At 35.7% G+C, this 26,502-nt stretch overlaps 3 long non-coding RNA genes and 1 pseudogene across 3 annotated transcripts; 2 read left to right on the top strand and 2 right to left on the bottom strand.

Moving 5' to 3' along the window:
* The first annotated feature begins 1,837 nt into the window (after positions 1 to 1,837).
* LOC132037678 (uncharacterized) lies at positions 1,838 to 6,690 on the top strand. Its single transcript, XR_009409962.1, has 2 exons — positions 1,838 to 1,954; positions 6,436 to 6,690. It is a non-coding gene; the product is annotated as an uncharacterized LOC132037678 (long non-coding RNA).
* Positions 6,691 to 10,380: 3,690 nt separating this feature from the next.
* On the top strand, positions 10,381 to 13,158 carry LOC132036481 (gamma aminobutyrate transaminase 1, mitochondrial-like; annotated as a pseudogene).
* A 6,922-nt stretch (positions 13,159 to 20,080) lies between these two features.
* LOC132036607 (uncharacterized) lies at positions 20,081 to 20,884 on the bottom strand. Its single transcript, XR_009409627.1, has 2 exons — positions 20,672 to 20,884; positions 20,081 to 20,568 (listed from the first exon to the last, which is right to left on the bottom strand). It is a non-coding gene; the product is annotated as an uncharacterized LOC132036607 (long non-coding RNA).
* A 244-nt stretch (positions 20,885 to 21,128) lies between these two features.
* On the bottom strand, positions 21,129 to 26,502 carry LOC132036913 (uncharacterized). Its single transcript, XR_009409708.1, has 3 exons — positions 26,400 to 26,502; positions 26,299 to 26,364; positions 21,129 to 21,559 (listed from the first exon to the last, which is right to left on the bottom strand). It is a non-coding gene; the product is annotated as an uncharacterized LOC132036913 (long non-coding RNA).

Raw genomic sequence — 26,502 nt, 5'->3', positions numbered from 1 at the left:
AGAAAATGAAATCATGAAAGTCAAGATTTTTTAAATCATTTAAAAAAAATAATCAAGTTTTCCATATTTTTAACAAATCCATTTTTCCATATTTTAAAAAAAATCATGTTTTCAGTTTTGTTTTTTTTATTTTTTTGAAAAAAAAAAACAAACGGGTTTTGTTTTTTTTTTATTTTTTGAAAAAAAACAAACGGGTTTTTAAAAAAATCAAATTTTCAAATTTTCAATTTTTTTTTTTAAAAACGGGTCTTAAAAATCATTTTTTTTTAAAGAAAATTCAATTTCTTAATCCATGTTTTCGCTTTTTTTTTTTTTGGGTTTTAAAAAAAATCGGGTTTTAAAATTCATTTTTTTTATTTTTTTTGAAAAAAAATTGACACGTAAGCTGAAAAAAAAAATTAAAACAAATAAATACACATGTGGCAAGGAGAGTGCATGTCACTCTCCCATATGAGAGTGGGCATCAGCGTTTAGGGGGGTAAATATTCCGTTTTAAATAAGTTTAGGGGGGTAATTATTCCGATTAAATAAGTTTAGGGGGATAATAGGACCAAAGGAAAGGTAAGGTGTGTCGTAGGAACTTCGGGTATAGTTCGGGGGGTAACAGTACCTTATCCCTAAAATACTATTAAAAGATAAAGGCGATGATAAAGAAGAGGAAAATAATAACGATCAGAAAGTTAATTGTAACTTTTTGCAACTCGAAAGATAATAGATTTTGAAAGAAAATAAAAAGCTGAATTGCTCCTAAAATAGTACTAAATAAAAATTGAAAGCAAAAGGCTTCAATAAGTAATGAGAATTACTAATGGATAACATTTGACTTATCAGTTGGGGATTCTTTTTTCCTATTCTCCCGCTTCGCATAAGATTTACTAACAAAAGACGAGTATAATTACTTTTAGTCATGTACATCCACCATGTTGACTTATATTTGCCGAACGTATCCACAATGAAAGTTTTGTCATGACAGCTAGCTTAATCAAAACGGCATAGTGAAACATACGTCAAAAATATTTTTATAAGGAAGTATTAATTGGGAAGCAATATTTATGTCATATATATATATATATATATATATATATATATATATATATATATATATATATATGTGTGCGTGTGTGAAACGGAGGGGGACAAGTCTAACATTTACGGACCGAGTCCGACCCCAAACGGGCGAGACCCGGCCCAGTCCCATTCCTGATAAGGGGAGTAATACCCCCTTTAAACATTTTATCTCATACCAAACACCTCCTTATTTCCCCTCTCTCCTCTCTTTCCTCTTCCGCGTAAAACCCTAGCGCCGCACCTCGTTTCTTTCCTCTCTCTCGGCCAAAAATTGAAAAAATGCAGAGGTTACAGAGAGACCACAGCTTTTGCATGTCTATTATGGTGAAACAATTAATGTTTCCACCCGATTTCGCGAAAATAACTCCAAACGCGGTAATGAATCATTTCCTTTACTCTATTTTTTTAATTTTTCAAGTCAAACCAGTGTTTTATTGTTGTACTTTACTCAAACCTCATTGGTTGAATGAGAATGGGTCGGATCGAGTCAAACAAGACTCAAATCTGATCATTCATTGTTGATTCAAGTCGATCTAGGTCGTAGGGAGGTTTGCAAAGGTTAATTTCTGGGAAATCTTGTTTGTCCCACATCGTTTGTTTAAACTCTTTGTATGAACTTTAGGGGTTCTATAGAACCCCAACCCTTACTAGAAAAACAAGTTTGGAGAACTCTAAAAGCTTGAGATTTGAATTAAAAAGTCAAAACTCGAGCTTACCAGTATAATTTTAGGCTTTAATTTTAAGGTTGAGGTTTTCCTAGTTCTAAAGTTTATTTTTCTTTAGTTCTAAAGTTTATTTTTCTTTGTGTTTTGTGTGGTTGAGTGTGGGATTTGGAAGCATAAAGGGTCTTCAAATCCATTCTTGTACACGGCTGCGCATAAAAAAGGTAACCATTAACCTTGTTACTGCTTTTTTTTTTTTAATTTAATGTTGCTTAACTTAAATCATGGTTAGTGATGTTCTGCTTATTTTTTAAGTATTATGATGAGTGATAGGTTGTTTTAGGTTTAAGTGTTTGTTAGTAATGTGCTAAACTAGTTTATGTGCTTGAAATGTGTTGCTAGTTGTGAACTGCTTAGATTGATCAGCTTGACTTATATTTATGTGGTGCTTTAACTCTAAAGACTGAGGTTAGGTAAAATGTGAAGTAATCAAATTGTTCTTTTATTTGGGCTAATCTCTAAGGTGCTGATTATATAGAGATGACATCAAAAAAAATCGAAAACCAAAATGGTGTTGAGTTTAAGTTTGGTTTTGATTGATTGAACATGGTTTAAAATGATCTGGTCAACTGGTTTTGGGATCATTTTGTTTTTTTCCCTAAAAGTGTTTAAAAATAAGATGACTCAATTTTTTAAAATAAGAAATTCGCTAAGTATCACCTAGTCAAGAGAGAAACTAGGTTAGACAATCTAGATACCTAGGTGTCTTTAAATTAAGATGTTTGCTACTTAAAACAGAGGTTAATTCACTTATTTTGAAATTCTGAAGTGTGCAGTAGTGTTCTCTGAATTTTGCTTTCTTTTTCTGTCTTGAGTGTGTGACTCTAGTGAGTTGACTTGGATTAATGGGATAAGTTTGAGTTAGATCCATGTTGTAGTTGTAAGAGGATGAAGATCATGAGAAGGGATAGTTGAGTATTGAGTCTGCTATGCTCCTCTTTTTATGTCTTCTTTTTGAAGTGTCATAATTACAGTCTTAGACAAACAAGTGATCATAACTAGAAATAGGTATAAAAAAAGGAGTTGTTTTTACTCTTTGAAGTTTAAGTACATATGTGTTGTTTTTCTGTCTTTTGTTTGTTTGTACATCACTTAGCCCATAAAAAATGAAGAGACACATGGTGGTATGCTGCACAAAACAAAGGGATTAGCTACCTAATCTTTAGGGGGGAGGGGCCTCTGGTGGTATGTTACTTGGTTTAGGATAGGGGTGGAGAATGAGAGTTATTTTTAGGGAGTAAAGGGTGAGCTTAGGCATGAACTGGAGGTGATGGCTAGTGGAACCTTTACTTCCCTTTTACAGAAAGGAAAGTCCAGGAAAGGGTGGGGGTAATGGCCTCACCCTGCACTGTCTTTTCTTCAGGACCTGGAAGCCCGTCCTTCTAAATCCAGTTTTTCTATAACCATGGGATCCATCAAAGTCATCCCCATGATTGTTTAAATGAGAGCTAGTGTTAATACAAAGGTTCTTGTCAAAACTAGTGTCTCTGAGGGTCAATATGCTAGAGTCATGATGGTTTCAATATGTCTAAATAACCTGGTTAGTAACTTTAGTTTCAAGCTGAGAGGATTCTGAGGTTTGAAAAGGTTCTGATTCTGTGAGCAGGGTTTGTTAGCTTGAACGTATGGTCCTATTTCAAATGATCCTCTTGATCTTTGGGACTCTGTGTATCCTGGACTTTGTTTTGACCTTGGATGACTTTTCCTTGACATTCATTTATCTATAATGGGAAGAGAGTTAAAGCATGAAACTAAGAATACTCATATAGCCTAAATCAGCTTTAAACATAGTGTGTATGTTTGTTTAGTACTTGTCAGGATCAAAAGAAGTTAAGAGTCATGCACTAGGAGCAGAAGTCTAGTTTGAAATAATTTAAAAGGATAAGTCTGTGTTAGTAGTGATTAAGTGTTTTGGATATGGTTGACTTAATGAGGTTTTCTGAGAATGCCATAAGTGTTCATAGATAAGGTATGAACCACTTGACATAGAAGGGGTCTTTTAAAGGCATCTTAAAGAGGGGACAGGGAAGGATTAGGCTTAGCTTGGTCCATAGTACCTCTCCCCTAAATAAGAGGTGTCATGACACACTCTATAAGTCCATGGGGAACATATCTGCTATATGAATACATTTGAATCTTGGACCTCCCCATTATGCCAAAAGGTTAAGTTTCCTAATCAAAATCTGGAAAAGCTGCTAAAATTAAGAGGCAAGCCTGTCTGACCATAAATGACTTTGTGTAATTATCATGAGGGCAAGACTTAAGCTAATTTGTCCTTCATTGAGTAAGTCTGAAATTAGAAGTCCTCACATGGTCTCAACTGTTTCATGAGGGTTGTTTTCTCCTAAAATTTTTTAAAAAAATAAAAAAAAACGACAAGGGAAGAGGAATGCAATTTGAATCTATCCAGGTCTTTTATGTACATGTTGTTTGAATCATTGTATGAATTGGTGCTTTGAATATTGAGTAGGTAATGGTCATAGTGAAGAGGAGATAGATAATGCTTTTGGTCTTTTCTTGAGGGTGAAATGTACTGTTCTAGCCCCATTCTTAGTCTGTCCTTTCTTAAAACCAACTTTAAGATGAGGATTATATGATTTTTTTTTGGGATTTTCATGATAAAAAGGGGCTAAAATCACTTCATAACTAGAATACTAGGATAAGGGTAGTTGAAGATGTTAAGATCTGTGTCATTAGTTGGGTTAAATGTTTAATTGGACTTGGTTTAAGGATGGTATTTGGAGAAGCTTAAATGTGTATAAGGGAGCTATAAACCACTTGACATGAGGAAACCTTTTAAAGGCACCTTAAGGAGAGGGCTACGCATGAACCAAGTATAACTTGGATCATAGCACTTCCCGCCAATAAGAGGTGCCATCGTATGTCCTACATGCCTATGGGGTGTATATTCACATTGTCCATACTCCTAGTCCTCCAACTGCTATCAGTAAACCAAAAGGGGGAAAGGGAACCAAAAAATGAATTTGTTAAGTGTCTAAACAAGCTGTTAAAAATAGAAGAAGGAACTTCTCACTTCAGGTTGTTAACTCCTAAAAATTGGATCTGGTAGAAGCCTTAATGTCTAAGTCTCATTGTGATATGAAATGCTAAGTTATTTAAATCATTGAGGTACGTCTGGTCTAAATAATTGTATTTGAGATAAATTGAAAGCCTAGCTATAAGTAGTTGGTTGATTTCTGGGAACAAAAGGGTGTTGGTTGAGTTGAGATGCTGTTAGTGAGGTTGTGTCTTAAAGAGAATACTAAAGCAACTAAAATCATTTAGTTTGGCTGAGACCTTGTGTCATTCTTTCTCTGTGAGGTCTTGTAGAAGACATAGCTTTTCTTTTCCTTTTTACCTAAGTGGCAACTCATATGAATGCTATATCCCCTTTCTACATACATGCTCTTATTACTGTTAGTGACTAAATCAAAGGTTCATCCCTGTGTGTTTTCTGGTAATTTAAATCTGTTCAATACCAGTCTCTTTAGTGTTGTTTCAACTCTGACTTCTTGGTGTTCCAACCTATCTTTATGATCATAAGTTGTAATATATTTGATCTTTTTTAACTTGCATCCCTCTACTATGCTTTGTTATTGACTAACACCATGAATATGCATTAACTGGTTCTCACGTTGGTTACTATGTGGACTGCTCATTGCTTGAGGGAATATATAGAGCTGGTGTGAATCATTTGGCTAACATGTACAGAATTAAGTTGAACTTGGACCAGCTTTAGCCTTAGATTTGAATATTGCTCTAAGAAGTAGGGACTAGCTAGGTTAATAGATTGGTCATGAATCCAAGACCTAAGCACAAAGAGTGTAAATATATACAGAATATATATAAGTTAGTTAAAGAGGGAGACGTATACATATGGTATACACTTGATATACACATCATATGTGTATATCATGGGTGTATTATGTGCATATAAATGAACAAGCTAGACATGTGTAGGGTGTATATAAATGAGCAAAGGGGATAGAAACCTCATTCAAGCCTTAACTTTTAACTTAATCTCCATTTAGAAGGCAGTTGGGCCTACCCCAATCCAGATTCAATTAAGAAGGGACTAGATTTCATTAAATCCCAAAAGTAAGAGAAAAAAAAGGGTGACTCTGTTTTTGGTTCATCTTATGATTAAGTGCTTTAGAGGTGTTTTGTTTATCTTATATTATCATGTTGCCGTATTTGTTCTGGTTCCATTTCTACGACCATGGGTCTGTTTCCAGTGTTGTTTATAATTTAATTATCTCCGCACATGTTGATTTATACCATACTTGTGCATGATCATGGGATTCTGATTTATCCTATGGCTATACTGGTTTGGGGAGCTGAGGTGATTTGGGGCCTGGTCTTAGCCATTCCCTCGATGTCCTGCCATGCCGGGGGTTCGTGAAACCCCTTGGATCTTGTGCGGCGTCAAGAATATGGATGGTGACGACTTTTCCCTTTTTACTGTATTAATCTCTACCAGTAAAGCTCAATAGCAGATAATCGAATACCTTAACTGTGTAATTTGTGGAAATTTGATATATGTGCACTTGTATTTACATATGTGATAAGTTCGAAAAATTATAAACTAACCAGGTCCCTTTCTTTTTCTTCTTCTTCACTGCATGGCCACTTGGGCCGAGTCCAGCCACCCCCAATAGGAAAACTCTTTCAAAGATTATTGAGTTCAAAAAAAGAAATGGAAGCTAATATTGTTAAAGACGCAAAGAAGGCCCAGCCATGGGTGAAAATGGCCAACTAAGGGCTTGGTACGCCCTCAGTCTTCCCTTTCTCTTTACTTATGCATTCTTTGTTATATGTAATTAATTGTATCATGTATTTGTAAAGTTGTAAAACTCATGTATATTATTGGAATCATTATGATTATGAACTAGTCGTCTTAGGACAACGGTGCCTACGCCGTTTAGTTCGACTTTAGGTCCCCACATGATTTTCAAATCCGAGCTTAGTATAAACGATTTTTGCAAGTAAAAGTGGCTAAGTAAATAAATCAATGAAGAGGATAAAAGGGGATTACATTATTATGGAATATTGTCACCGTCTTCTTAAAGGAAAAAACCAAATTGATGTTTTAAACCAAAAGAACATTTTCTTTAAAACTCAATTTTCCAAAAACAAATAAAAAGCTTTTTGGACCAAGCCAAGTTGGAAAAAATGAGAATTTTGGGGCTAAAGCCCAATTAAAAACCACGTTTTTTGAACCACACTTAACAAATTTTCATAAAAAAAGGGAATGACAATTTTTAGGCTGAGCCCAGTAGTGAAAAATGAAAATTTTGGGCTAAGGCCCAACTGAAAAATCAATACATCCTCCTAGGTTGCACTTAATTAATTTTCAGAAATGAGAAATAAATAAGAATTTGGGCCAAGCGCACGTAAAAAATGCAACCTCTTTATTACAAGTATTGGGTCTTATGTTTAATTTCAAGGACAAAGAAAAGGTTAGTTTTTTTATGTAAAGCCAAAACTTCTCATATATATATATACAAATTGAAATCCGTATAAATCATTTGTAAACATAAAAGTTTTAGATAAGGACATTCTGAAAACGTACTAAATGGATTAACCCGAACCATTTATGAGTCAAGCATGAACAAAACCCATTCATTCCACACTTTAAATAAATAAACTTTTTATATCTTTGCAAAACCACTACTATCCTTATCTATATAAAAGGAATTAGTTGTATCCGGATATTATAAATTCGAACCTAAATACCCTATATGTAAAGGGAATATACTTAATTTATTTCAAAAAATGATATGCAAAATGAAAGACTTTATAATGCGGGAATAAAACACTAAATAAACAGTTCATGCAAATACTCATATATTGGAATTCGAAGGTCAACCGTATAGTACGGATCCTTAATACTAGGGTGCCTAACACCTTCCCTAGGGGATCATCAGAACCCTTACCTAGAACTTTGAATTACGAAGGATTTTTCACGATATATGAATAAACCCTTCAAAACTGGTTTTCCTAATTTCCTAAAAATTAGGGGACGGTTCTTTTAAAACAAAGTCCGAAAGAGCACCAACGAGTTCGAAGTAGCTTTCCGAGCGCTAACCCCGTCCTCGAAATGCGAACCGTAACATACCTTGCGCACATTTGTTTTGCTTTTGAAATCACAAAGATCATCATAGTTTTGATGCAAAGGTCCACTTTGGATGAATATGTGCAAAGCACATCGAAATTACATCTAACTCACCGAAGCCCGACGAAACAATCTCGAAACGACTTGGGTAATCGGTCACGGAGGTTAACGGCCAGCGATTGACCAAGCAACCTTCTGATGGTTCGAGATGTCGTTTATGGAAGCGAATCAACACTTTCGCAGTAAAATGATCCCAAACGACCAATTGCTTGTTCTGGAAAAGCCATCGGTATCACGACAAAGTTGCTCCGTCAAGATACGACAAGGTGAGAGACAATTTGTGGTTGTCTGTAATATCATAGAATTCAGAGTAGCGTTCAGCCTGAGAAATCCATAACTCTGGGTTCTCACCAAAAAATCGTTGGAATTCCACCGGGGTAAGTTTATTCGTTGCAAGGTTTCCAACAACTCCTATAACATTGAACGAATTTCAGCGAGATCGTTCGACCACAAATCCTTCACGCCCTTAATCGAATCTTCGATTGTTTGAGATATTTGGTCCTCCATTGAAGACCTCTGGATGAAAGCACCAATGAAACAAACCATAAATAACCAGTTCACACACAAGGAAACTAACTTGTAGTATTGGAATTACTAAACAGAATTACTAGGAAATAGCAATGGAAAATACATAGAAGAACTGATAAGAAGAAGGGGATGAGAGTTAGAGAATGAGAGATGAGAGACGCAGACTTTGCCGAAGCATCACAATACGCATAACCGTTTCTTTCAACCCCTGGTCCCTTTTAACCTCTTGCTAATTGGGTCTGGATCCCAAATAAAACTCTCCAATATTTTACTCGGCCCAATAATTCCCATTGAATCAGTCTTATTCACCACTTCTAGCCCATATGCCCTTACAAAGTTAGCTTGGTTCACAACATACGCGTAGGCGCGAAGGTAGTTCCTGTTGGAAATCTTATGGAAAATACTTGATCCCAAATCTTGTCGGAAAATACTTGATCACGAACACGTGTAGAGAAATTCTTGAATGCTTGAGGCATGTCAAATAAGATACTGTCCTTAAGGATATTTCACCCGGTATGAGTGTATCCCCCAGGATTCAATAAGCTCTTCTAGTACAAAACTAGGAGCCAGAATCTAACAAAGATTTAATAAAAGAAAACCCAGCACACATAACATATGAGAGGAAGTATGTTTGGCTCTATATTATTCTCTATCTCTGTCTAATACACAAAAGAGAAGACATAGGAATATATATATATATAGTAGAAGTTGTCTCTTGATATTTCCATATCCAACAACGTGAGCACATGAAGGATACATGCCAACGTCTAATGTATTAATCACATGCCAACGTCCAAAAAATTAAGAGTAGTAAACAACCATAAAGACAATATTTGGCCACTAAGACCATTAATTATCGAATTGAATATAATAGTGCCGTTTGAAAATGTCAACTTCATTCAACATGAATTCTACCATTAAGGTTAATAAAATAGAATCAAGTCTTTGTATTAAAGTCTCAATAGGAACTTCAGAAATGTTTCTTTTTATTTTTGAGATATTAAATAGAAAATATGATTTTTCTAACAGTTCCACTCCTGCGGATGCACTCCAGCGAGAGGAGGCCCGCAGGAGCGAGGGTCTGGTGAGTTGGGTTGGAAGGCCAAACAAAAAGAAATTTATAGCTCAAGCAAAAGCGTAATCTGAGAATCGCTATTATTTATTTATTTTGTTGCTTTTTTCCTTAGGCTTACATAATGTTTTTGCTCGTTCTTTGTAACAGATATCATGGTTCAAGTCTTATCTCTGCCAGTACTAGGTGCGGACCCACCCTATTAGGAGGGGGTCACGTGCCACTGCTAATCTCGGAAAAATATTGTATATATATGATGTATACACCGTAAAAAACATATGTATATTTAAAAGGACGCCTGAAATATATCCACTATTTTAGTGCAATTGGTTGTTGGGCCCCTTAAGTCCTTACATGAAACCTGGGTTCGGGCCTAGCTATAGCAGTTTAGTTTCTATTTTTTTTGTTGAGTTTGTTTTGTATAGACTCTCTACAAATAAATTAATAAGCCCACAACTTCTTCTTTTTTTATTCTTTAGTCCTCCCTTAACACCCCCCCCCCCTCACACACACACACACAAAAGGGGGAAAAAAATGAAGAAGAAGCCCCAAATCAAATTTTTTCCCCATTCTAAACACGTTCTCCTTCTTCCAATGTTGAAGTTTATACTTTATACTATTTTACTAATACCTTATCATAATTATTAAGTTTTCAAAGAATTGCACGCCAAATTTCGATAGTAACAATTGACATGTCAATATTAAGGCATTTACTCATTATTGCTCCTCTGGTCAAAATCATGGGTCCACCTCTAAATACAATAAGCATTATTTGACGCCTCTGAATATAATAAGCATTATTTGAAATCAAAATCGTTAAGATTCACTATTATGTTGCCAGTATCTGTATGGCTAATACTTTCTTTTGCAGTCTTCCAGCATTACACCAAAAATTTAATCTTCCTGCTCCATTTGTTCTGCACACTGACTGCCCTCATTATTGGCGTTATCATCTGCCAGGTTGTTACTTATTCTTACCAACTCTTTACTTTTCTCCTCTTCTTATGATGTAATAAACCATTTTCTGTTGAAATATATTATGTCAGGTGAGACAGAGGAGGAGTTCTCTACCAGGTTGGCTAAAAATTTGGAAGATCTTATTCTCAAAGAGGGACCTGAAACAGTAACTTCAGTCAACTTTAACTCCTGCTACTCAGTTTGTGCATTGAGGTTGATTTATTTCTGATTTAATTTGCCTTTTCACCTCAGGTTGCTGCTTTCATTGCTGAACCGGTCATGGGGGCAGGAGGTGTCATATCTCATCCGGCAACCTATTTTGATAAGGTAGTTTTCTTTGCCTTTTTGTTTGTTCCTTTTCATTCTTGTAGGAGGAAGCTAAATTGCTTTTGCATTACTCCTTAGAATGTTGCGTGGGGTGCTCAATCTAGATGTGAGAGTTCTTTCTATAGTGTGGTGCCAAAGAATGAAGGCAATCAGCTATTTCTTAAGAACCTTTGAAGTTTCATTCTTTAAGTGCATAATCTTCAAGACAAGGATGAAGCTGGTAAAAAATAAATAGTTTGTGGTTACTGTCATTGTCAAAGATGAGTGTAACTGGTAACATTTCTCTGTCTGTACACCCAAGCATATCTGGATTTGTTTTTTCCATGAGGTAGAATTGAGGATTAGCAGCAATAGAGAACTTTGTGGGTACATAATGCTACGACCTACGGGGCTTTTGCAGCTACAAATCCCTTTCTTATATTTCTGGCAGTTTTTGCATTTATCTATTTTAATTGCTTTAGATTATGCTTATGCATAACTGAAAGCAATTTTCCGTTTCATTTATAGATCCAAGCTGTAGTGAAGAAATATGACATTCTTTTCACTGCGGATGAGGTCATCTGTGCCTTTGGGAGGCTTGGAACAATGTTTGGATGTGACAAGTATAACACCAAACCTGATCTTGTCTCCATAGCCAAGGTAGTTTCAACAAAATCCGATGTCAGCTATACCAACTTATTTCTAGATATATAAATTTTCTTTCCTGAATTGTTTTTCAAGCTCTTTCTTCTGCACATATGCCAATTGGAGCTGTCCTTGTAAGCCCTGAAATTTCTGATGTAATATATTCTCATAGCAATAAACTTGGTGAGCATTCTATTTGTTTGATAGCATATCAAATCATTTCCTTTGTCTGTTAGCCGAAACGCTGATTTTTTTTTTCTGGCTCTAGGTTCCTTTTCACATGGATTCACTTATTCTGGGCATCCTGTTGCATGCGCGGTGGCATTGGAAGCTCTTAAGATCTACAAGTATGTATGCTTGAATTGCCATTCGACTTCCTTCCTCCCAGTTATGAATTTTTATGAACACGTGCTTTTTTCTTTACCTTGCAACTTGCATAAGACTTATCTACTAGTATAGTCTGCTTATTCTAGCATTATGGTTGCTGACAACCATGCATTTAGTATATAGACATTGGCTATTGTACTTAGCTAGTTCTAAAGACCTGAAAATGTTCAAATTATTTCAGGGAAAGAAATATGGTTGAGAAAGTAAATAAAATATCCCCAAAGTTTCAAGAAGGTCTGAAGGCGTTTTCTGACAGTCCCATAAGTGGGAGAAACTTCCTAATGATTGGTTGTTCATTTGCTTCACTCTTATTTTTCCGTATGTAGATTAGGGGAAATGGTTTGATCCTTGCGGATAACAAATCTCCTAATGATCCTTTCCCTCCTGAATGGGGTATGTAATTTCCTCATTGGCTCTCCAATAATCGATGGTCAAATTAAACTCTTAGCTTATGTAATTTGCTCAGGTATTGGTACATATTTTGGAGCGCAGTGTCAGAAGAATGGTATGTTGGTACGTGTTGCTAGTGATACCATCATGATGTCTCCTCCATTTATAGTGACTCCAGAAGAAGTTGATGAGGTATGTTTATGGCTTACAATTAATATACATAGAGTTTAAGTTTATACTCTATCAGTGTAAAGAAGTTCTACACTATCAGGTCACCCCAAAAAACTAACTACAAGTAAGCCTCCTTAAAATGTGAGACTTGTAATCTTGAAATTAAACAAGACCGATTACCTGCTACATGTAAAGGTGACCTAATGGTATAAAAATTGCTTAAGTTAATAGTGTATATAACTTAAACTCATATTCATATGTGTGTGTATTCCCGGAAATTGCTTTGAGGCCTCACCTTTATATTAACCAGTTTTTGTGGTTTCTTGTGATAGCTTTGCAACTTGATCTTGATAATGTGTAATAATATTTTCCTATTTGCAGTTGATTAGCATCTATGGGAAAGCATTGAGGGAGACTGAAAAGAGGGTAGAAGAACTCAAATCCCAGAAGTAATATATTGCTGACAGCAAAAGCTTGATGATGGCCAAAAAACAAACTCAAATTCAAGCACAATAAAAAATAAAAAATAAAAAGTCAAAATATCTTGGATATTCTGTAAAATGTCCAGAATGAAGTAAGAAATATAATTTTTAGTCCAAGTTGCTCTTCTCGTTCTTTGAATTGCTATAGTTCCAGCAGTTTATTCATTAATGAAGATGTCTATACTTTACCAGTTGTCATTCAAGATTAGTACATTACAATATTTTGGAAAGTCAGTTGCATGGAATGCAAACGAGTATTATTTGTTATTTTTAATACATATGCTTAAAACTTTTTGAGTTTTTATATGTTCGAGTTTGTATGTTAAAACACATTTTTGCTAAAGGCTCCTTTTGTCAATAACAGTTTCTTAAAGATTACAGGTTAATCATTTTTTATTTGGGAATCAAATAAAAATGAAAGCTCGCCTAACACATCCAAATTATGGACCGTCAAGCAACTTTTTTCTTCTTTCATGTTGGAGAGAGTGAATATGTAGAAGTAGTCTTATGTGATTTACAATTTATTCTCTTCAAATTAAGAATACTTAGAGTGTTTTTTTTTTTTTTTTTTTTTTTAAATTTATGGGAAAGACAAAAGTAAGATAAAAAGGGGAAAAGGGTCAAAAATATCCCTCTACTTCGGGAAAAGGGCTAAAAATATCCTCCAAACTAATTTTGGGTCAAAAATACCCCTCACATCATCAAATTTTTCACATATACCCCTGTCTTAACAGAAATTCCCAAATCCGCGAAGATAATCCGGTTTCATTTTTTAAACTCGCTCCATTATTTAAATCCAACTAAACTATATAAAAACCTATGATCCTACGATCACATTTTTTCCCTACAGGTCTACATGTTTAAAGGGGATTGTAGGGTCGTAGGTTTTATTTAGTTGGTCGGGTTTAAATAATGGAGCGGGTTTAAAAAATGAAACCTAATTATCTTCACGGATTTGGGAATTTCAGTTAAGACATGAGTATATGTAAAAACTTTGATGGCGCGAGGGGTATTTTTGACCTCAAATTAGTTTGGAGGATATTTTTAGCCCATTTTTCAAAGTAGAGAGATATTTTTGACCCTTCTCCCAATAAAAAAAGTATATAAACATAGGGAATATGTATGTGGTTTGGAAAATGTGAAGTAAAGTTGGAAAATATTGAAAGAGACGCCGCTACTTTTAAAAAATTTGGCTATTCCTAGTGGAATATATTATTGGACTATATAAAATGTAAACTGTTGTTTGGCCTGTACATTTGGCTATTCCTAGTGGACTATATAAAATGTAAACTGTTGTTTGGCCTGTACATTTTGCATAAAGTTTCCTAATATCAAATGCAAGTAATTGCGTGAAATTGAAGAGTAAACCGCAAAAGGGAAGGATTTGGGGAGGGTCCTAACATATCTTTCTGACTTACTTCATAGGGCAAATGTGACGAATTCCCTCACTTTAATATCTTGGTATCTAAACAATTTTGTATTATATAAGGAATAAGGAAAAGGAAAACTGTGAGAATTGAATCGACATTAAAGGTCCATTGGTACCGCTAAATTGTAAGTTATATTTATTGATTATTTCTCAAGTAGATGAAGGATTATATTTCTTCTTTACTTGACTTGTATTTCCTTGTAATATAGCATTTGTAAACTGAAAAATATCGTCATATTCTCTAATTATATACCCACTATCTATGTACATATCCGTTTTTCTTTTTCTTTTTTTGTGCGGGTTGCCCTTCAAAAGCACTGGTCTTTAATTTTTGCCCCTCAAATTGGTGGTATTTAATTTTTACCCTTTGCCTAATACCCCAAGGTTCTGGATTCAAACCCCAGCTCAGCAAAAAATAGAAAAACAAGAAGGAATTTGGTAAGGCAGAGGTTTGGATTCACAAGGCATAATTTTGCATGCAAAACTCTACCTCAGGCAGAATTTTGAATGCAAAACTCTACCTGCAGGCACAGTTTTGCAAAACTCTACCTGAGGCCTAACTTTGGTCCGAATAGGCCTAACTTTGCTACAAAACTCTGCCTTGCGATTTTTTTTTTTTTGGTGAGCCGGTGTTCGAACCCAAACCTCAGGGTATTAGGCAAAGGGAAAAAATTAAAGATCACCGATTTGAGGGGCAAAAATTAAAGACCAGTGCCTTTGAAGCGTAATCGTGAAAATGACCCTATGTTTTTTGCCCATTAACAAACCTGAATTTCTAAAATGGGCTGGGCCTTGCTAGCATAACAATGCCCAAAAAATGGTCCTATTGTCACTTGTTGGCCACTAATTCATCACCACCACCAACAACAACAACATACCCAGTTAAATCCCACAATGTGGGGTCTGGGGAGCGTAAAGTGTACTCAGACCTTACCCTTACCTCAGAAGGTAGGGACTAGGGAGGTTGTTTCTAAAAGACCCTCGGCTCAAGAGAAAACATGACAAAAAAGGTCAGATAAGGACAAACTGTTCAAAGCAGTATGAAAATGAAACTAACGGAAGCGAAAAACCATGATTAAGCAATCTGAAAGAAAAGAGCAGTAGCTACCACATATAAATAAGATAATCAAATAAACAACAGATAGTAGTAGGAATCAAAGGACAATAAACTAAAGAGCAAACCTGTGACTACTAGTACGAAGGGATAAGCGGGATTGCCTACTAGCCTTCTACCCTAATATGAGTCCTCCATAACCTCCTATCTAAGGTCATGTCCTCGGTAAGCTGGAAGTGCGCTATGTCCTGTCTAATAACCTCTCCCCAATACTTCTTCGGCCTACCTCTACCTCTTCTGAAACCGTCCATAGCCAATCTCTCACACCTCCGCACTGGGGCATCTGTGTCTCTCCTCTTCACATGTCCAAACCATCTCAGCCTCGCTTCCCGCATCTTGTCCCCTACCGATGCCACTCCTACCTTATCATGGATATGTTCATTCTTAATCCTATCTCTCCTAGTGTTCCTACACATCCATCGCAACATTCTCATTTCCACAACTTTCATCTTTTGAATGTGAATTAAAATCCTTCCTTATTATTTCAAAACTGTATGAATTCCGCACTAATTCGACATCGATAGTTCCCAAATTCAGAATCGTCTTAATATCCTTTGCATTATTTGCATTCTAATCTGAAAACACTTTTTTTTTTTAAATAAAGAAAATATTTTAAGAATCCTCTCAATAATAAAGGAGCTTTCCCTCGGAAGAATCAATTTTTAGTTCCATAGAGTTATGCAGTTATTAGTAATGTTTAGTAGGTTCGATTTGTGCTTTCAATTTCAAGCAACTTGGCCACGTTCTGTAACCAACATAACATTCTAGTCTAGACAAAGACATATTTCTTATTCAAAGTAGGTGGGGGTGGGGGAGGGGGAGGGGGGGGGGGCGGGGGTTGTGGACTGTTGGTGAGAATCTTAGTTGACGCATTCACCTGATTCATTTTCGTTCCACAAGCTGATTAGCATCTAATGAATAGGTTCTTAAGTAAGATTTGTTGGAAATTCTCTATTTGGTGGACTAACATATTTAATATAATTGTACATGGATTGCTATCAATTAAGGAAGTCCATTTTTCTGATCTAATAAAGTATTAATTTTATGGGCTAAATATATAAATCTTATGTTATAAGGTATGAATTTTATATGCGTAGAAATCTAGTTAATTCTTCGGTTATAATTGATGAGTTCATAACTGAAGAGTTACACCTCTTCTGAAAGGTTGCGTGTGAAGAGTTATGTCTCTTCTGAAGAGGTGCGTCTCTGTTATATATTGGTTGTGGTCCCTAAGTCTGTTACCAATTCTTTTCCTCTCTACCCCATTGTCACAAAGAAAGTAACAAGACTTAGAAGATCTTGTAATTAGTCTTTCTACAATTTCTCCAAAAGTAAGGTAAGTGTTCAACACTGTCTAATGATTTACTTGCGATCCTGTGTTGTTAATCAAGTTTTCCAACAAATGGTATCAGAGCACGGTTTAGTTAGATCATTAGACGTGATTTTTAATACTTTCGGGGAAAGTTCAGATATAAAAATACTGCGCTTTTCCAATAATTGGAGAAATGTTTCCGCTATATTTTTTGTTAAAAAGTTATGGGTGCAGTATTTTTTGGCCGCTTCGTTTCAACTTCTCTTGTCGTTTTCTTTCATTATATGTGGAAAGAAAAAGACATACACTTTCACTTGTGCAGTGATGTGAGGTTGGGGTTTGAAAGTTTTGAAAGCACTATCGTTTTTTTTCAAGTTTTGAGCAATTTTTCCCCTGAAGATTGTTCGATATTCTTTAATAACTTTTGGATAGTTGGGCAGATTACTACCAATATTACTATGGGCAATTTGTAGGATTGCCCTTCGCTGGGGATGGTCTTTAATTTTTGGCCCTCAAACTGGTGGTCTTTAATTTTTGTCCTCTGCCTTTGCAAATTCTGCCTTAGGGCAGAATTTGCAAAACTTAAAGACCACCAATTTAAAGGACAAAAATTAAAGACCACCCCAAATGAGTGACAATCCGCGCAAAAAAAAATATTATTATTGGAGTTTAATTTTTGGTTTCTCGTGATATGGGTTTCTTCATTAGATGAATCGAGACACTTCTTCAGTACTAGCCAATGGTTTCCTGAATCCCACGCCCACTTCTCTATGGAGTCTTAACAATTGTGTTTAAGAATGACTTTATTGAACAAAAGTTTTCTTTGATTTCTATTAGGAAACAAAAAATATGTTGCAACCTTTCATGAGCAGATCCGCAATAATGGAGTTTGTACTAATATGCTCTATTGACACAAGAAACTCTAAACTCTTGCCTTCACACAATTAGAAATTTAATGTGTATATGCTTTAGTTTCGACGAATTTCGGATATACATATTCCAAACACATTTATACCCTAAAAGGGCTCGTCTCAAGATACCTAACACAACATTATTATTTAGTCTTTGGACATAAATAATAATTTGTAATGGTACTCTTATATATAGTTCATAAATATTGACTACCAAATCGCCCTAGTAATATGTCTTTCTTTGGACCGACACATTACCAACATAATATTACTAAATCCATCATATATTCATAACTATCAATAGTCTGGCCAAAATAATCTTCCTTTGGGATAATTATTTCGCATAGACAAAACATGCTTAATGTTCAAAATAAATAAATTTTATCTAATAGAGGTTACTTTGGCAAAATATTAGACTAATCTATTCTATTTGAAACAAGAAACACAAATGGTATAATTCCATTCCCAGTACAAATAATTATTTCTTTTATGTGCAGCGGAAAAGTAGCAAAAAAAGAACATCCCCAAAATGCAACTGGAAAAATGCAGATCAATATTTGCTTTATGCAAGGCTGCTTTAGAAAATCCGAAAAGTACATCAAAAATCTACATAAAGTTCTGTAGAATAATGCTGCCAAAAATTCAAAGTTACTTTTGTGCTAAAGACAAATGAACTTGACACTAGTAAATTCCAACATCACCTTTGGGCAGAAGTTTGCAAACCGCATGGAACTTACTAACTATAAAACTGAAACAATTTAAATACAAAAACCCTTCGAACTTTATTGTACCTATGGGCGACCAGAAAAGTTCTGTTCTTAATATTTAAATGTCTCATTCTACCCCAATCAATTCCCCATATTAACTGTCCCTTTGGGCGACCGACTAATTACCTAATGAATTGATTGCAATATTAATATCATACCTTTATAAGGTTGACACATCTTGACTATCAAATTTAAGATGCTTTGGCTACTCTCAAATTTGTAGATATGTAACCCTTGGTATTAATGATATTGTTTTAATGTCATAATCCATTTGAAATTTTCTAAAATCTAATGCCTTATAGTTCTAGAATGCGCTAACAATCCTAAAATCTTAGATTTAAGAAAGTTTCATGACACTAGTCCTTTACTACAATATTACTTTCTACATGAAAATTCTTCACAATCTAATACCTTATGATCTGAGGATGCTTATAGCAAATTGTGCGCACCATAAAGTTTTAGTTATGTACAATTTTTCAGAAATATATGTGGTCTAAGTAGGAGATTGTTGGAAATACTCTATTTGGTGGACTCACATATTTAATATAATAATACAATTGCTATCAATTAAAGAAGTCCATTTTTCTGATCTAATAAAATATTAGTTTTATGGGCTAAATATATAAATCTTATGTTATAAGGTATGAATTTTATATGCGTAGAAACCTAGTTAACTCTTCAGTTATAATTTATGGGTTCACAATTGAAGAGTTACCCCTCTTCTGAAAGGTTGCCTGTACACACTACTAAAAAAACTGGATTTTCCGACCTAAAAAAAGGGCAATTTCCGACCTCATGAGGTCGGTTTTCGGCAAAAACCGACCTCAAAACCGACCTCAGTTGAAGGTCGGAAAAGAGTGGGTCGGAATTATTACCGACCTCATGAGGTCGCAAAACACCGACCTCATGAGGTCGGTAATATTTTTTTGGTCGGCTATTATAATTAATTAATTATATAAAGACCGACCTCATGAGGTCGGTAATATTTTTTTGGTCAGCTATTATAATTAATTAATTATATAAAGTACCGACCTCGTGAGGTCGGTAAATTATATTAATAATAAAATGATATTAGTTTACCGGCCTCATGAGCTCGGTAAGTTATATGAATATATATATATATATATATTGTTTTAGATTTCTGTCGTCCTATTTTCCAGAAAACCGACCTCATGAGGTCGGTAATTTGCAATTCCCTGGAAGATTTTCCACAAAACCGACCTCATGAGGTCGGTAATTTCCAATTCCCTGGAAAATTTTGCAGAAAACCGACCTCATGAGGTCGGTAATATGGAACATTTTCCAGAAAATCGACCTCATGAGGTTGGTAATTTCCAATTCCCTGGAAAATTTTCCATAATACCGACCTCATGAGGTCGTTAATTTGCAATTCCCTGAAAATTTTTCCAAAATACCGACCTCATGAGGTCGGTAATTTGCAATTCCCTGAATTTTTTTCCAGAAAACCGACCTCATGAGGTCGGTAATTTGCAATTCCTGGGAAAATTTTCCAGAATACCGACCTCATGAGGTCGGTATTCTGCAAAAAAAATTGTAGCACCTAGCTGTTATTCCAGCTGCCCCCTGTCAAGAATGAAAATAATTTTACTTTCAATTAACACCAGCTCAAATAGCTGCCAACAATACACCAAACTACTATAAATACATAAAACAATAAGCTACTATTACAACACATATATTACAACCACCAAAACATCAAATTCAATTCGAAACTACTTCAAAGTTGAATAAAAACGTCAATCAAACATTCACAAGAGACATTAATTAAGCTACTTCAACCTTCGCAAACATCAAAACAACATTAAACTACTTCAACATTTGTAAACATCCACAAAATATTAAACTAGTCTACACTAAGTTAGTCTACAACATTAGACTACTTCACCCCTCGCAAATCCACAACATTAACATTCAAACATGCCTTTGTGTGTTTGACACATGAGTCCCATCATCAGTCGCACCATTAGATTGAGTATGGGGGTTACGAGCATCATCAGGACACGAGGGAATCCCCCTCGAAGCAAGTAATGCGTCTAACTGGGCCCTCATACCGTCAAACTGCACGTCCCTCCGCCTCTCCCTTTCCTCCGAGGCACGTAGCGGCTAGATAGCTCGGCAATCTTTTGCTCCATGGCCATAGCACTCACTCTATCGAACGACTCGGTATTGGAAGAATGTAGGCCTTCCGGGGGCGACCGAGTCGACGATATGCACGATGTGGCATTCCGTAAGCTGTGCCAAACCTAGTGGGACCACCAACACTCTCAAGCCACCTTTCCTCCATTTGTTCTTCTGTCAGCTCTGTGTTGGGTGGCTGAGTACGAAGAAACTCCGCCTTTGAATGTTGATATTGATTCTGAAATAAAAAGGTAACATTAGCGACCGACTTAAATCTCGAATTCAATAGAAAAAACTATCAAACATTTAGTAAACACCCACCTAAAGGATTTCTCCACAATCGATTTTTACTTCTCAAGTAAATGTGCAGCTCTGGTACATGATCAATGGTTGTCAACCTCCTATATACCACACTTAGACTATTTGCCTCTTGATACATGGAAATGAAGACAAACAGAAAGGAAACATTGAAACCTTAGAAACATTGAAACCTTTCATTTCTTTCTTTCTTTCTTTATTGCCTCTTTTCTGTTTGGATCATCAGTTACATCATGAAACAAATTCACAGTCTTCAAGAAGTGTAAGATTGAAATCAAAGCAAATAACTCCCAGAATATGTGGCACACCAAATCATAAATCATATACATCATCCACCTTGGATTGTCTACAAATGGAAAAATAACAAGGGTAAAAATATACCAGTTGTAGCAGAAGGTGCAAATCAGCAACAACTAGCAGCGACAAAAGAAAAACCAACTGATGCTAATGATGGGAAAGAACTGGTTGTTGCAGCTTTAGAGGATGGAGAGGGTGAGCATGAAAAAGTTGTTGAGGTTGGTGATGTTGCTGCAAACAAACAGCTGGTTGCATCAACAGTGGCAGTGATGGAGATTGCAAAACAATTAAATGTGACAGAGGGAAAGCAACTGCCTTTAGTTGCATCAGGTGCATCATCTGCTGCAGTTACAATAACTGGTCAAGAACCTGGTTTGTAGTTCAAAAAGTTCATGTTGAGGCAAATGCAAGTGGCATAATGCAAAAGCAGTTGATGGAAATACCTGCTGCCATAACTAGCCAAAAGATAGCAAATGTGGCTAAATCTGTTGAGAAACCTTTTTTTTTTTTGCTGTTGTGTTCACCCCTGGAGAAAAGAGGCAATCACTTGTTCATAAACAATGGGTGTCAACTCTGTGATCAATTTGAAGAATATCTGGAGGACAACAAGGAACTAGTAATGTTGACAAATTCAAAAAGGTTGTAGTTGTTGATATAACATACCAGCAGAATTGTATTTGTTATAGTAGGCAGTATGCTATTGCTGGCATCTTGCTTATCAACCTAAAGTCCAAAAACAACTTTGGATTTTAGTATTCAACTACTCACAAGTGAAGTGAAGTACAAAAAAGAATGAATTGGGTAGTTTTAATTCATTAGTCTTGCAGAAGGGCCACTGCCCCCTGGATTTTCTGTCACAAAAAGAGAAAAGATCCAATAAATGGAACTGAACAGAAGGCCCATACTAGAGTACCAAGTTGAAAGGCATGCATCCTCAAGGACATTAAAGTATTAAACATTTATAACACCTGGTAGACTTCAAGTATCCAGCCAAAACACACAAAATTCTATTCAAGAAAGCATTAAAGATGGAACAAAAGGTTTTTAAGTTGATAACTAGAGAGCTGCAATTGTGTGCCTATGTGTGTCTGGAAGTACATGCTATAAATCTATAAAATGGCTTAAAATATGATTCGGGAATCTTGAATCGCAGGGATTTAATACTTGATGACAACCTTCAAGAAAAACAAATTATTGCTGCTGAAGGGGTTATTAAGCTGGTAAGGCCTCCCCAGATAAGCTTTGGTTGCTCAACCCAGGGGAAGATGAGTGTTCCGGTTTCTGATTGTACACCAAGTATGGTAGCAGCATATGCAATACTGTATTATCAGAAGAAGCTGGAATAACATGTTTGGTGCTAATTCAAGCGGTTGTCATGAGCAAAATGGAAATGAGATGCAAATGGAGGGTTCTGAAGATAATCTGTTGGGAGGTTAGCAACTGAAAGGCAGTTGAATCATATCGGTTGTGGGTTCTTTTTCAAATTATGTTAATTTTGTCAGTTGATTTCCTTCCTCAGTTTTCAGCTGCATATAGCTTCAATCTCTAAGAAGCTCAAGTTGTATCTGAGAGCTGTGTGAAATAGTTAATGAAAGTTATCCCGTCTTAGTCGAATCTTCCTTCTTTCTCTTCTCTTCTCTCTCAATTTTCGATAGCACTACTTCAGTGTTTATTCAGATTAAGGACTGTAACAGCTGTGGATTTACGATGTGAGAAATCGAAGGAGATTAGAAATATTTCTAAGAGATATTGGAGATTTATCTGAGAGTATCCTAAAATCAATGGCTATCAATAATGAGGTTCTGAATGCTTGATCTATTCAAATATTCTTGATAAGTTGGCTAGAAACATGGCGATACAAGCTCTCTGACTGAGTGCTCTAATAATTTTTAGTGATGTAAACTACGACTTGGTTTATGCAATCAACTTATGAAGTCGCGAAGGGTCATTTAGACCCCGTGAGTTTTAAGTTTTTTTGGGTAACAAATGTGAATATATCACCATAGACATCAAAATTATTACACCAAAAAGAGCACCTAAAGACTACAATCACCTTCTAGGAAAGGTGTTAAAAAGAGTGAATTATGAAATCTAGATCGGACTCTTATCTATACTTGTTCTACTCATACAGATATAGTCATATATATATATATATATATATATAGTGAGAGAGAGAGAGTTTGAGCTAAAACCGTGTGTTCTCTTAGTCTAGTCAACTAGAATCCGTATTATATACCAAATAACAGAATAGATCACGGGCAAAACCAGAAATAAAGGCACTTTAAATTTGTGTGACCAGGAATAAGTATAAAAACTAGTTACAAAGTGGCCAGACTGGTTTTTTACAAAGTGGCCAGACTGGTTAGAATTTTTTTTCTTGGAAGTAAACAAGTTTTAATTTTCTACAAGTTTTAATTTTCTCCTTATATTAGGAAGTTCCTGCATGTTGCACTACTTCAAATAATTGAAGGTTCAATATGTTTAGTCGCATATCATTAGGACCAAAATCACAAATTATCAATTTAGGGACCTAAAGTGTTATCAACCCAAAAAACTGAAAGTTAGGGGGAATGCATGTTAGAATAAGAATGGTACTTATACAACTAGAAGAGTACTAGTATAAAATTTCAGAAAACTGAGCACTTATCAAAATACATTGAGTCTTGAACACTTGAACAGCTAGTAATTTTGTTTGAAGTTCATTGTGAAAGATATCTTTAACTATGGAATCAGACAGAGGAAAAGGCAAAATGACAAGTATAGATGATATTATTGAAGTTTTGGGAGAAGGTAATGAAGGGCTAAAAGATGTTCACATAGGCATATCAATGCTAGAGGATGATGATCAATGTGACAACATAAGCAATGAAGTACTTCATGGTAATGTTTCGAATCGTCGCAATTCTCAAAGGCGACCATGTCCCTCTGTGTTAAAGACTTATGAAATGCTTGCTGACATTCAGTTCAACTCCTTGATTTCATGGAGTAATAATGGTACAAGCTTCATTATTAATGATTGTCATAAATTTGCTGCTCAAGTTCTACCTTGCTTCTCCCGCCATAACAATATCTGTAGCTTCGTCTGCCAACTCAACAGCTATGTAAGTATGATTTTATTAGTATTGCGTTGTAGTACTATGTTATAGTTGAGAACTTGAGATTATTTTTAATGTTTTTTTCTTTTTCTTTATGAAATAATAGGGATTCAGGAAAGTAATTTGGGCAGATTTGAGTTTCGGCATGAATTGTTTCAGAGAGGAAAAAAGCAGTGGTTGAAGAATATCAAGAGGAAGACTCCAAAGTCCCAGATGAATGAGCAGCCAACTGAGCAAGCTATTGATGAAACGGCTGCGTTTACAATGGAGAAGGATATTAAAGAAATCAGGGAAGAGCAAGTCGCAGTGAGGGAAGAAATCATAATGCTGCAACGGCGACTAGACATATTGGAGAAAGATATGGAAGACAATACGCAAGCCGGGAATAATATGTCCTCTAAGAAAGACAAAATGCTCTTGTTCAACTTTTTATATGCATGTACACGAGAGCTAGGCAGCACTGAAGTTGCACAGGAACATAGTGATGAGATAGAAGATGGAATTGAAAACAAGGGAAGAGACGATCGAGGTGAAAAAAGGAAAATGCAAATTGAAGAAGAGTTGGGGGGAAAGAATGAAGGGAGAAAGAAGATTGCAAGTGCTGCAGATTTTATATTTGGGAAAAATGCTCATGGATGAGATGAACATGAATAACTTGGCTCAAGACCAACCTGATAATTTCCTGGAATCGGAGGAGCTTGCTGGAGGTTCGTCTTTTTGGACTGATTATGTGGAAAAGATGGATCACAAGGCTATCTTCTCTGGAGTTCGACCTGGAGTTTCACCCTCATATGATGTTTCTCCTTGAAAATCATACATCAAAGGTATCTCGCGTATCCTTATCTACCTACAATGTCCTAAGATCATGAAACACATTTGCAATTCCCAACTTCTTATTTGTTTTTTTTCCTTCCACAGTTTTCTGAGTTAAATTCGTTACGCAGGAACATGAACTTAGGAGGTTCGCATGGCAACCCAAGCTGATGATGCTGTCACAATACTTGTTTGGTAGTTGACTGTCGTTAGTTGTTACCACTAGTTTTTTCTTATTGCTGTGGAGTTCTATTCCTGCACCCTTTTTTCTTTACTACATGTAACTAGATAATGTTTCTATTTAGACAATTACTCTTTCCTCTCTAACTACTAGTATCAGTTAAGTTGATCCTTTGACATATTACCAGCATCTGTTATATGGGTAAAAAGAAGTCTCAGCAATCATGAATGCTTGTCTGTCTATAATTATTGACTCTGGTTATCCCAAGTTTGCTATATTGGGTTTATGGGGTTCAAAGAAGAAGCAAGAACATGAACCACCATAACATAATAGATACAAATACTCCTAATTGCAGGCAGGTGATTTCACTAAAACACACACCGCGCATATGCAGTAAAGCTAATGGAATTTGGAATCACATAAATACTTAAAAGGACTCCTCCAAGGACGGAACTAGAGTACCAAGTTGAAAGGCATGCATCCTCAAGGACATTAAAGTATTAAACATTTATTTAATACCATTTATGTGTAATTGCGTTTAGCTCTTATATATTTCTTTCAAAAAATTGAAGTACATAATGTCAACTTCAGTAATTGAAGCATGTAAAAAAATTTAAAAAAAAAACCATCTGTATCCTCATCTTTCTTGATTTTCCACTCCAATTGAGTGTTATTTCATTATTTCGTATCCCCAAATGGCCAAAGTAATATTTGGAGAATATATTCAAGACCCTTTATTGGTAATTGCATTTAGCATCTTCACTATTTTCTAGATCTGATTCCCCATATAGCCAAAGTAAATTCATTATTTTGTATCCCCAAATGGCCAAAGTAATTTTTCTGAGAATTTATGGAAGACCCTCTATGTGTAATTGTGTTTACTCTTCTTTTATTCAGCAAATTGAAGCATACAATTAATGTCAAGTTCAGTAACTGAAGCTCTAACAACTCAATAACTAAAGCTCTAACAACTCAGCCCAGTAACAAATTTCTTAGCCAAGAAAAAAAAGAAAACCAACCTCAAATGTTGATGATAACTGGCGACGGCAGCAGTGGTTCTGGGTGTGGACGACGTCGGTGACTCCCTGCACTGGTTCTGGGTGTGGACGACGACGGTGACTCCCTGCACTGTTGGTAACGTCGACGTTGTATTAGGTTTAGAGAGAGAGAGACCTCAAAAACGTTAAGAGGGAAAGAGAGAGAAATGGAAAGAGAAGGGTTTC

The sequence above is a fragment of the Lycium ferocissimum genome, chromosome 11 (assembly GCF_029784015.1).
Source record: "Lycium ferocissimum isolate CSIRO_LF1 chromosome 11, AGI_CSIRO_Lferr_CH_V1, whole genome shotgun sequence".
Lineage (NCBI taxonomy): Eukaryota > Viridiplantae > Streptophyta > Magnoliopsida > Solanales > Solanaceae > Lycium > Lycium ferocissimum.
Note: the sequence above shows the minus strand (reverse complement) of the source record. Positions and strands in the feature narration are given on the sequence as shown.